The following is a 13,018-nucleotide window of genomic DNA, read 5'->3' on the forward strand; positions in this document are numbered from 1 at the left end:
AAGATTTGGGTATTTAACAAAAACAATTTATCGAGTGAAAATAAGCATTATAAGAGAAGCAAGAAGTATTTTCCGGAAGAAAATTTTGACGGGTGATTTGAATATGATTTTAAGGTAGAAAGAATTATATGTGTATGTGTTATATAATTGATGGGATAGAGAGTATGGCGTTTAGATTTTAGGTATGAAGAAGAGAAGTATAAAGACAAAAACACATCTTTTCACGGTTAGAAATCGAAATACGAGAACAAACAAGTTTTTTTTAATAAATTATCTTTAAAGTTAAACACTAACCACAGACATGTGGAATGAATATACCAATATGACTGCATCTAGTTTCAATCACGAACAGACAATCATGGTGTTGAGTTTGTAAACCATGTAATTGCGTACACACTAACATATCGAAGCAATCAGCGCTATTATTAATCTTTATTGCCTGAAAAATAGATTGTCCATACAAAAATGTTGGATTATATTTGATCTTGCCATTATTTTATAAATTCAAAAAATGAGCGAATTACCATTTTACTAAAAATAAAAATTACATTATTATTCTGTTTTGATATTTTTTTGTTAGTTCTGTGTTTGTATTTACCGCTTCAATAATTTTTGGCGAGCTTAAATATTTTAGGATTGGGTTAAAATACAACATCCCAGAGTCCCTACCTCTGATATTATGTCGTCTAGTATCGTAGTATTGTATTTAAACCTTGCCTAATATCTATGTGATTATGATTTTTGGCTAATAGTTGAAATGCTTGATGTAAAAAATATGAAAAGGAGAAATTACTTAAAATTATTTTAGGTTCAACAGAAATTTTTTGAAAAACTGATTGTGAAACAATAACAAAAATTTGAGTAAATCTAGCGGATTCATGTCCATAAAATAAATTATGCTATGATATTACAAAAAGATCGAATGTTTATATATTGACGAAGTAATCAACCTAAGTATATCTTTTTATGCGCATATCTCCATATGCTATAATTTTTTTTCTTTGTTTTGAGATTTTAATGCTGATAAAAAAAATTTACTATGTCTTTGCGTGTTTTTAAATATAGACTCATAGAGACTTCTTTTTACTTTGTTATGAACAATATTATAATTGTTCAAGCGTAAATTTAGGCCATAATATAATTTTTATCATAATAAAATCCTCAAATACAAAATTATTTGGGGAAAAGGAAATTCATCATCTTTTTGTTCATAAAATTTTCCTATAGTTACAGATTTTCAAATAGAAAGATTAGCTTTGCCAAATTTATTTTTCTAAAACTCATATCTGTTAACTGCGTGCCCTAAAATTATTTTGATGTGACCATTATATTGTAACTTTTAAACATATTCTTACTACTTTAGTACATAAATTTGCTTTTATGGATATTAATAACTTATTAAAATTTAGTAAATGAATTTTATAGCTCAAAATGCAATATGGTATCTTTATGATTGTATAATTTTAAAAACAAAGATGTGATTCTGATCTTTGTGTTTCAAAAGATTGAAAAATAATAACAAATTAGTAAAAACAGATATAAATGGGCAAAAACAAACAAATAAAAATTCAAAAAACTCAACTGATACAAGATTTAAAAAAAAGTCATTTATAAAAAAATGTTACCATCAATCAAATAATGATTAAAAGAGGCAATCTACATTTTGATAACCAATTTAAATTAATGCAATTAAGTAAAAATCCTACGGATTTTTGGTAATAAATATGATAATCAAGCAAAGCAAGATTCAACAAATCTCGAATGCAAAAAATTAATGATTTAGAAATTAGCGATTTCAAATAAGAAAAAGACTATAAATACTTCGAAATTCAAATAAAACTATTATTCGTAGTTTAAATTATGTATACAGCTGAAAAAATAATACTAATTTATTTTTTGAATTAATTTCAATAGTTTGTTGGTTTAACTAGGATTAAATAAGCTTCTTCGGTGAGCCGAAACCATAATTCTTATTTTGATTTCAATATTAAAGCATAATAATTTTAATGTTGTTCACAATGTGTAACTTTCGAATATATTTGTACAGGATATTCAGGATACACTTAATCTAGCAGTATAAATAGTTTAATCAAATTCCTCTAATTTTCCTTCGCCGTTTTAGAAATTGCATTAATTTAAGAATTTTAATTATTTATATAGAATTTTTTGGTGACAAATCATGGTTTTAATTATATTCGAAGGAAGGGCATTCAAAACGAACAAAGTGTTCATAAATAGGTATAAATAATATTAAACTTTTATAAAATACGGAATATGATGCTTTATTTACAGATAGATCTACTCATAGTTTTTTATTTTATACATAGAAAATAATTTTTCGCGATAAAATAAAGCCTAAATTTTTTTTCATTTAAAACTAGTCAAACCATCTTTTGATTTATTTTTTTATTGAATTAATTTTTTAGAGTTTAGAATTTTATAGGTAAAAAACGTAACATTTTTACAATTTAGTACAAATATCACAATAATAGACCTTATTTCAATAGAGAAAAATAAACACTATTACATTTGTTACTATGATGATAATTATAATGTGAAAAAGGATACTTTTACAATAAATTTTAAAAATTCAATGTTAAATTTATTTATTAGATTCATTTTTTCTTTTTATTGGTTACATTTAGCTTATTCTCAAAAATTTTGAAAATTTTATTCATACAATCTAAATAATTTTCTTCCATTTCCTTTTGAACTTCATTATCAGGATGAAAATGGCAATCATGATTTTTTTGACATTCCGAATCGGTTATATTTATTTCGTAGTTAGTTCCAAAGTGTACACAAACTTGAATTTTTTTAGTTTCCAGATTGTTACTTTGTGCTTTAGTCGTCGATACAGGCACAAATTTTGGATCTAATTTTATAAAATATGCTTTTGAACGACCCCATACATTAGATCTATTGGGGAAAAAGGAGTACATGCTAATCTTCATATCTTCCTTCACTTCGTTTTCATTTAAAAGGATACAATAATTCGAGATAACAGCTTTATAGAGAAATTTGTTTTGATTACCTATAAACACTTTACATTTTCTATTTAAGAATATTTTTTCAATGCTATCTAAAAAATTTACACAACATGCTTTTTTTATTTTCATATTCTGGAAATCAGATTTCAAGATATTGAAAGGCTCTTGTCCCGAATAATCGTCCTTTCCAATTTCAACATTCATATCGAAAAAATTTTTATCGCCTATAATTATGTTGTTAGATACTCTACACATCGAGCTAAAAATACAATTTTTGCCGATTGTAGTATTATTAAGAATAGAGGAATCGCTTAAAATGATTGTATCATCGCCTATTTTCACATTAGTTCCTATTTTAACTTCTTCGGCCAGAAAAACCCTGTTACCCCATTCAAAATTAGCCCCTACAGATGCGCTTTTATGAATAGCGACGACATTATTAAGTTTTATGTTTCGATAAAAAATAAATTCCGATTGAAATTCAGTAAATTTAAGAACTTCTGTATTTTTACTTATAAACTTGTGATTTGCATTCGCATCGGTCGGGGAATACCATTCTCCTCTTAGATTACACAAATACTCTATAATGTCAGAATATTGATAAAGCTTTTTGAAAATTCCGAACTGATAATAATGATATGATGGCATTGCGCGCTTTTCAGAGTTAATCGGATTTTGATTCAACGTGGAATTCGACCTATATTGCACCCTTCCATTTTTATGATAAAATGAGCCGTCGTTAGAAATATTATCCATCAATTCTGCACAATTAAATATATATTGAATTATTAAGTCGTATTTTTTTATATACATACACATATTTCGAATCGAATAAAAAAGATCTATCAGATTACAAAAATCATAAAATTCTTTATAATCTTCCCGCATATATTTGCTTTTGCCTTGACATTTAAGAGACCTACATTTGACCGTATCGTGGTAATTTTTTTGTTGTGGTTTCATGGGGTGCTCTTGTGAACCTTTTGTCAAATAACTAGTAAAATGTGAACTAGATGTGACATTTGGTACATCTTGCGAATTTTGTTGAGCGGTGCTGTAAGGTTGTACATAATTACAAATGCAGTATGGATCCTGACAGTCATTAAAAAAATCCGGTGCATATTTTATACAAAAATCATGCAAAGAAGGATAGATCCTCTTACCGTAACTATTATACACACGAAAACTATCATCCCAAGTATTGGAAAAATCACTACTATCAAAAGATTGTTCGAATGAAATATAACTTGGTTCGGATTTCATACAATGTCCACTTGTTCTTCTGCTATCTTGTCCCTCTTCTTGTGTTGTTTTTAGTGCCGATAAATTCCTTCGCGCTGCAGTATTAAACTTTGAAATAAATAAAATTGTCGCAAAACCTTTCATGGGGTAAAAAATTTCCAGGCAAAAAAATAGTCTATAATAAACTAAGGATAAATAAACCGCAATTTTTTTATTTTTAACACCTGCATATATTCATCCTGTTTTGTATAATCAGGTCTCTTCCATTCATTAAGAATTTTCATTCAAAAAAATACATCCACATGATTAAGGATCTTTATAAATCCCAAAGATCTATATTCATTGCAACAGCTAACAGCATTATTTTGAATTAAACATAACAAATTGGGATGGTTCCAATATTCCCATATTATATATAATTGAACGAAAATCTTGGCAGCTATTCATAATTTTAATATAACCTTTAACTATATGTCGAGATTGCAGATGTTTTATACTTAAGGTTAATATTACACATAAAAAAACATTTGTAGTGGCCAATATTATTTGAAAATAGAACGCATCGTAGGTATTTACGGAAAAGAAATTCCCTCTCTATCGATATCACCTAAATTAATTATATTTTTTTGAAAATAAGTTTTCATTTTGAAAAAATAGAAGATTAAATTGTCAAAGTATACAGAAAAAATGCAAGTTTTTTATCTATAAGTACAGATAAGCCGAAAATTTTGCCTCTTTATTATGCTTTACACAGGTTGGGAGCGTATATGAAATAATAATCATAAATGACGATTGTTTTTTATTTCATATCAGACCAATGCTAAAATGTACCTTTTTCAAGTATAAAGATTCGGATGATGTGATGAAATGTGGACCTAGGTAAATAATTACGAACGTGAGCATCATCACAATATAAACCTTATATCATTTTAATAATAGTATAAAACAATTGAATTTGGTTTTTATGCAATCGATTATCCTACATAACATATTTTACTATGCAAATGTTCATTAATTCTTTTTTTTCGTTATAAATTGTTTAGTTTTTTACATAAATGACGTCATGCAAATATGTACGATGTTTATGATGATATTACGTCACACCACGTCACACTAAGTGTTTTTTTAGAACTATATTGTGTCTTTTTTAAGTAAAATAATTGAAAATAATCATTATTGTGATAACACGAGAAAAAATTAAAACAATCATAAGCAATTTATTAAAAAAATATATTCGAATTTCCAAGACCAAACCTCAAGAATCTATTTATTTACCGTATAATTTTAATTTTATATTTTTATATATGGGAAAGGGTGGTATGGTTGAGTGGTTTACAAGTCTGACCCCTAGGTCAGGGGTCGCGGGTTCCATTTCCACCCACCCCACTAATTTCCGAAACGAATTTACTCTAAACAAAAATACCCAAGGGGGCGGCCAGTGAACCATAAAAGATAAACCATAAAGCACTGACAAGCTATGAGAAAAAGGAGGTTGCTGTGTAAGCCGTTGAACTGTGCCTTCAGTATTGAAAAAAGAATCCACACCGTTCAGCAAGGATATAGGTAAGTGTAGAGTGTGGTTGTAGCTTGTAGCGATGAACAGTAGACAGAATCTCATTCCCTCCACATAATGACTGCCGCCTATGAGAAAGGGCCCAATCCACGGTGATTACGGGTGACAAGAAGTGCTGGAGGAGTCCCACAGAGAGATGCAGCAGTTAAGCAATAGTTCCTATTTATATAAAGCGAACTTCCTAAAAAGTAATAGAAGTAAAAAATAAATAAAGTAATTCGATTAGAATTTTTTTATATATGGGAAATATCTTCTCACAACTAAAGAAATTATACCTATATAAGTTCCTGCAAAATTTTCACATTAAGAAAGACAATTAATGAATGTTTTTTAAATGCAAAATAACCAAAGCGTGAACTTCTTGAGTAATAATTCACTGACAGCCTGTCATTTTATTTTTATTAATTTGCTTCAAATATTTTACAGGTGTAATACACCAACAATATGCATATATTATAATAAATGCGGATTTTTGTGGTTTTTTATGTAAAAAAAATTTTCTGTGCGGAAATAGAGGCGTGGATTACACTATTTATTGGCCTATCTCTGTGATCAATTTGTGGATATTATAAATTTAATTGGATTGAAAAAACATCTAATAAAATTATCAAATTAAATCATACACTTTAATTGTAATATAATATATAAAACATAAAATATCTGATATTTATCTCAAAAAAGTTGAATAATTACACATAACCGGTTATATAGACTTAAAAGTATTACCCATAAAAAATATATAATATCAACTAAAAGTGTACTTATGAACAGCAGAAAAAATCGTTTAAATTTTTTTTTATGGTTATACTAGTGTAAAATGGTATAGCCAATATCATTATTATATCTATTTAATACTATTTCTGCATATCGAATGAATAAAAAAACAAAAATCAATAAAATTTGCTATTATGCGCCATATTGCAAGCGATAATCATAATTAAATAAATACATATAAATTGTATTAGCATTTATTTATTTTTTATTTTTGTATTATCAAGAAAGATTTTAATATTTTTCCTAAACTCATATAATCGTATAATTAGAAGAAAAAAACTATATACAAAATGCAGTCGATAAAATTTAGTATAAATATAGATAGATTATCATCCTGCACGTTGAAAGAAGTTAAACGGAATTTGATGCACTAATTGATCGAATATGTTGTGTTCGAGCAACATTGTAATAATTTGTGCCTCAAAAAGGTTTTTTTCTCCTATTTAACAAAAATAAGAATCGTTTTTTATATTTTTTTTAACCTTAGCGTTATTTTCCTAAAAACATATGTTATTTCTTTATATTTCACCTTATAAAAGCAATATAAATTCATTTTTCTAAGTCCTTATTATTTTTTATTATAAAATCTAGCAGAGTTAAATATTATGGTGTAAAGCCGCGCCTTTTTAGACAGTTATATGATGTTATAAAAAAAATAACACTTTTAAATTTAATTTTTTCTTCTTTTAAATATGTTAGCATTGTACAGTACAATTAATATTTTTAAATTTTACAAATATTTGTTTCTTTTTTATTATTGCCTGCTTTTGAATTTTGAAATTTAGTTTAGAACAATATTGAAATACTACGAATAAATTTGACTATTTATGCCTGAAAATTGAGCGACTCAAAATGTATAAGATTCGAAAAACAACACATGTATTTTTTTCAAGCTTATATTTCTTGAATTAGTTCAGAAACAAAGCATTTAGCTTCGCATAAATATATTGTAAAATTCAGCTCGATAGTTTATTTTAATTTAGTAAACAATATGATGAATCTGAAATTTATACAATAATATTATTTATGGTTGGCAAAAGAATTAAAGTATCATTTTAGGATCAATACGGGGGATATATGCCAATATATTACTCTTTATCACAAATGAATCATGGAAAATATAGTTTAATGATGTATATCGAAATAAAGGTGCGGAGAAACATTACTAGATGCACTTTTTTTCTTTGTCAGTTATTATAATTTACGTTATTATGATTCTAAAAACTCGCGAAATTTTATTCACATATATAAGAAATTAAACGTTGTTATTGCTTGACAATTTAATGTGCTTCGCCTATAGTTTTACTTATAGTATGTATTGTATTCTAAAAAATCCGTATTTTCTACATTATATATGAATTCATAAATAATTATACTTCTGTGTTTAATTTTAATTCGAATAATATTTAGGAGCAGTAAAAAGTTTCTGTCGTCTGTAAACTTCGATTTTGTTTTGTTTCAAATTATAGAATCACGAATCATTTTTTTTTAGTGGTATTAATATTCAAAAAATTTTACTTCTAAAATTTTAAATATTATGTATATGATAAAATTATATCTTATGGCTTTTCAATAAATTTTGTTCTCTATTGGGATCCTAAAAAATTTAAACTATGCTTGAACTGCCAAGAACAAGTCAACTAGGAATTTAATATTTAATTAATAATCTTTAAAATACGATACAGACCAACAAATTCTCATCACTGAGTTGTAGAGAATGAAAATTTTAAAAATATTTTTTTTTTCTTATGTTAGTGTTTTTTAACCATAATTCATCATCAAACACACGACTATATTATGGGGATCTGAACTTCGCTAGAATATAAGCATACTAACTGAATGTCGAACAAAAATTTTCAAGATATATCTATCCTGGCGATACATGTTCTTTTTGTGTAAACCCCTCCGTATCCTAAAAAAATTCAATATTATGAGACGCTGAAATTCAGAGAAAATAATTTGAGAGGATTTAAGAACGATAATATAGCCTAGTTGTAGCTTTATCATTTCAGTATGTTCCTTAGAATTTTAATGAAAAATCCATCATTCGTGCTAGAATAAACTGGCACAGAGTTTTAGATAAAATATCGAGAAATAGAAGATTGCATGTATAAAATGAGATATTTCGCCCAGAAAAAATATAATATAATAAGATGAAACGAAATAAAAATTTTTCAAGAAATTAAATTCTGGATAAATAAATTAACAAAAAGTATACACATTTAAATTATGTAAATTATGCGAAAAAAAAATGCATCAAAAAAGACCGATGAGTAAAAATTTATAGTATAGCATTACTAATTTAATCAAAATCCACGGGAACAAATCAAACTGACTTATGATCTTTACTTCTCACAAAATACACCCTCTTTGTATTTTTATTTTGAAGTATGATATAAGGTATTGTTTCTGCCAAAATAAATATTTATGGGGCAATCATACCTTTGGTTCTAATGATTAAAACACTCGCATGAGATCATACATATATTTTGCTAAACAATTACCAGATAAAAAACACACAAGACCGAATATTATTTGCAAAAAAATTGGAAACATCTTTAAAAAATCCAGTTCAAAAATTTTTCTTGGCGAAGTTTTTGATCTGAAATAAATTTTATATTAATTTTGAAATTAGATATATCTTTTGAAGGCAATAAGAAATTTAATGTTTATTATTTAGCAGATTTTTTGCATTTATTATGAATTATATCTTCTAATGTTGATTATCTTTTTTTTAATTTAATTTTTATAATCTTTTTTTTTTCATGGTGAGAGTTGATTTTTTAATGCGCAAATCGAGTTACCGTTTCTCAGTAAAAATTTATATCAAAGTAAAATAACGAGTTAAATTTTCGAACTTAGGTTCATGAATCTATAATGTATAAAAGATGCTTTGAACAAGTATATATAATACTTCTAACACTGTAAAAATTTGGTTCGTTTGTTTGAATTTGAATTCTTCACAGTTTTATGGCAAAAATAAAGCATTTAATTTTTTAGAATATGTTAAGATAAGATCCGTAACTATTATCGTCTATATCCGTTTCAAATTTAATTTCATTTTTTGCTTTTGGTTCTTTGATACTTTTTTTATTTTTGAATTAATTATACAATGGTAAAATCTGCCCACCAAAAGTTGCGTGTTTTTAAGCTGATCCATTATTTTATTCGTGAGTATGTTTGAATTATTTGTAATTAACTTGTTGATATTACAATATAAAATATGGCATACGAGAAATACAGATTTTAAATAAAAAAACTAGAAATGTCTTATTATTTGTGATCAGCGCAAAATTATGCCACGAAATAATGCTTTTACTCCTTTTTTATATAACGAAATATTCTATAAATATATTTTGTTAAGATTATTCTATTTGATAAATTTTACTATGACATCTTTATATTGATGTGACCTAAAAATATAAAGTCTATACAAGGAAAAATTGCAATAAATTGTTTTAAGTTGGTATGTCATAGATTTAATAATTTATGTGACAAATTTTTTAAAATACGCAGACAAAATATGGAATTCATATAAATGACGGCAGTTACTTAAGATTACACCCGTAAATATAATTCTCGATAGGATAATTTTATTCTTAATACCATGGTATATTTAATATTAGCAGCTAATATATTAATTACTATATAAGTCTCCGTTTAACCATTTGAAAACATATGAAAAGTGAATCATTCTACTTTGTGTATATACATATATAAATATAGTGATAATCAATCAATTTATGAAATCAATTGAAATTCAAAAATTATAAAAAAAGAAATTAAATCACAAACTCAATGGAAATATAGATCAAAGAGACTTTGTTCGCAATCCATGTTTATCAATTTTTTTATAAAAATATAGAAATAACAGCAATAAAAAAACCTTGCTTGAAATAGATCTTCGAGTTTAAGAAAAAAACATTTTTTAATTTGTTAATTTGCTCGTATGATTAAATTAATGTTTTTTTTGGGATTTAAACAATTTATACTTAAAACTTTACATTTTTATGTATTTAGTCGAAACAAGACCCCACGGAGAATCAACAAAAACCAAAGTAAAATAATATTGATGGTATTTTTGTTTGAATAAACTTTATTTCAACAGAAAAAGTTTATAAATTTGCAATAGATCATTGTATTTTAAATATACAACAAAACATAAGTGTTAGATAGAAATTCAAAAAACCCACATCTGACTATGATGGTTAAATCTCATGATGTAAAATTCTATAAAAAATATTTGAGGAAAATTTTTTTATAATTTGTATAAATAGATTATAAGCATGAATATTCTTTTAATTTAGTTTAAATTGAGAATTTTTAAATACCAATATGATACGTGAAAAATATAGATTTTATACTGAAAAAGAAACACATTAACATATTATTTGGCATTAAGTGTTTAACAGAAAAAAACCGCGATATTACAATACAACCATAGATCTTGCATCAACGAGGCGAAATAAATAATAATTTGCGACAAAGATTTGTTAAGAATCAGACCAGAATACTTATATGAGTATATCAATATAGTATTCGCATATTATTACATAAAAAGATTACTTTATATACACATCTGCTAAAAATCATAAGCTTTAATATATGATGGCTTTATACCTCGCTGTACTAGTAAATGGAACGTTCTGTCATTTGTAAACACAATGCTTACTAAAAACTAGAAAGTCAACAATATCCTTATACAATAATGAAAATAATAACAATTTACCATATTAAAGACATATTTTTCACGTTACTCGGGTAATAAATACATTTTAATCAATGTGCATTGTTTAAAAAAATACTTAAAATTGCAGAAAATTTTTTTTAAAGCATAGTTTTTGAAAGTAAAATGTATAAAGTGTTATTGGCTATTTATTTTTATTTAATACGTTGTTATTAAGTCAAATCTCGTAATCTCCAGTCTATAAGACATTCTAATTGCATCATATTATACACGTATTAAATTAAATAATTTATATATCAATAAATATATTATTTACTTAGTTATATCTAAAAATTTCAAATATTTTTTGTCAAGAAATAGATTTCCCTATGGTGTTTTAAGATATATGCAAAATCAGATGAAGCCCATATTTTGATTTTTTAGCGTTTGGGTTGAAATTTGGTTTACAATATATTACCGAAAGATAAAATAATTTCACAGTATACCCCCAAAAGTATTATTAGTAAAATTTTTTGATCCGAAAATATCAAAAATATAAATAAAAGGGAGATATATAAGAAGTGCATATGATAATAATGCAGGTACAAAATAGTCTGTTATAAAAATCATGTCTGACTTATGTTAGATTCCATGGTATGCCGTAAAGTAATATGCTATTGGTTTTAATCTGCAAGAAACTCTTCTAATGGCATGCGTTTAGATGTTCATAAAATTACATTGCTAATATACGTAATTATACATGAGAAATACTAAAAACTAAACGGTATAATATTTTAAGAAAATAGATGAACCTGGAATCCTATTAGAAATGGATGTGACGCAGTTCAGAAACACGTATATCCCAAGAGAAAACGTTGAGATAGTTCTTGGGATGATTTTATTATTGTAGACCCAAGTAAAGAATGTTAATATTTTGTAAGATTAAAATTATAGCCTTTTTATCGTGATTTTGAAGTAATATGTGCACAAACTTTTCGTAATTTATTCAGACTTTTGGATCGAATATAATTTGGTTTAGAATGTTTTCGAATCATATGGTCGTAATAAATATTTCATTTGTTTATTACATAACAGGTGTGCATAAAAATATGATTTGAGGGGCTGGGACGGAATAAATCAAGACGTGCACCATACCAAAACAGAAAAAATAAAATTTTCGATCTGTTTCGTTGTTATAAATGACAAAAAGCTTCGAGAATGTAATACAGCTTTTTTTGATTGTTGTTTTTTAAATTTCGTTTCTTTGTGCACGCGTATTTTAAAAGGTAAAAAATACAAAAAAAAATTTTTTCATAACTTCATAATTTTTTACTTTATGGATGGGATAATATTTTGCCTATTCTAGTTAATTCTTATTCTTCTTGTTTTTTTGGTATAAATTATTTTTTTTCACCATGTAATTTAATATTGAATTTCAGTTTGTCGAAAAATTAAATATTTGTATTTGATATAAATAGTTCTGTCTCTATAAATGCACATCTATGTGTATATCATGTATTGTGAGCGATCAAAAATCTCTGTTTATTTAATATTAGCTTCCTATTTTTTTATCACAATTTTCTATATATTTTATATAAGATTCAATTATAAATTTATTAAATAATGGGTATTTTTGTACTATTTGTCTAGCAACACCTTCAATATTATAAATGTAGGAAATTAAACAAAATTCAAAAATATAAGATGTTTAATATACCAGGTACAGTTCTGCTATGATATCAACATAATTTTAATATGCTTTGACGGATAAGT

The sequence above is a fragment of the Rhyacophila brunnea genome, unplaced genomic scaffold (assembly GCF_057557595.1).
Source record: "Rhyacophila brunnea isolate RB1 unplaced genomic scaffold, BYU_Rbru_1.0 scaffold_116, whole genome shotgun sequence".
Classification (NCBI taxonomy): Eukaryota; Metazoa; Arthropoda; class Insecta; order Trichoptera; family Rhyacophilidae; genus Rhyacophila; species Rhyacophila brunnea.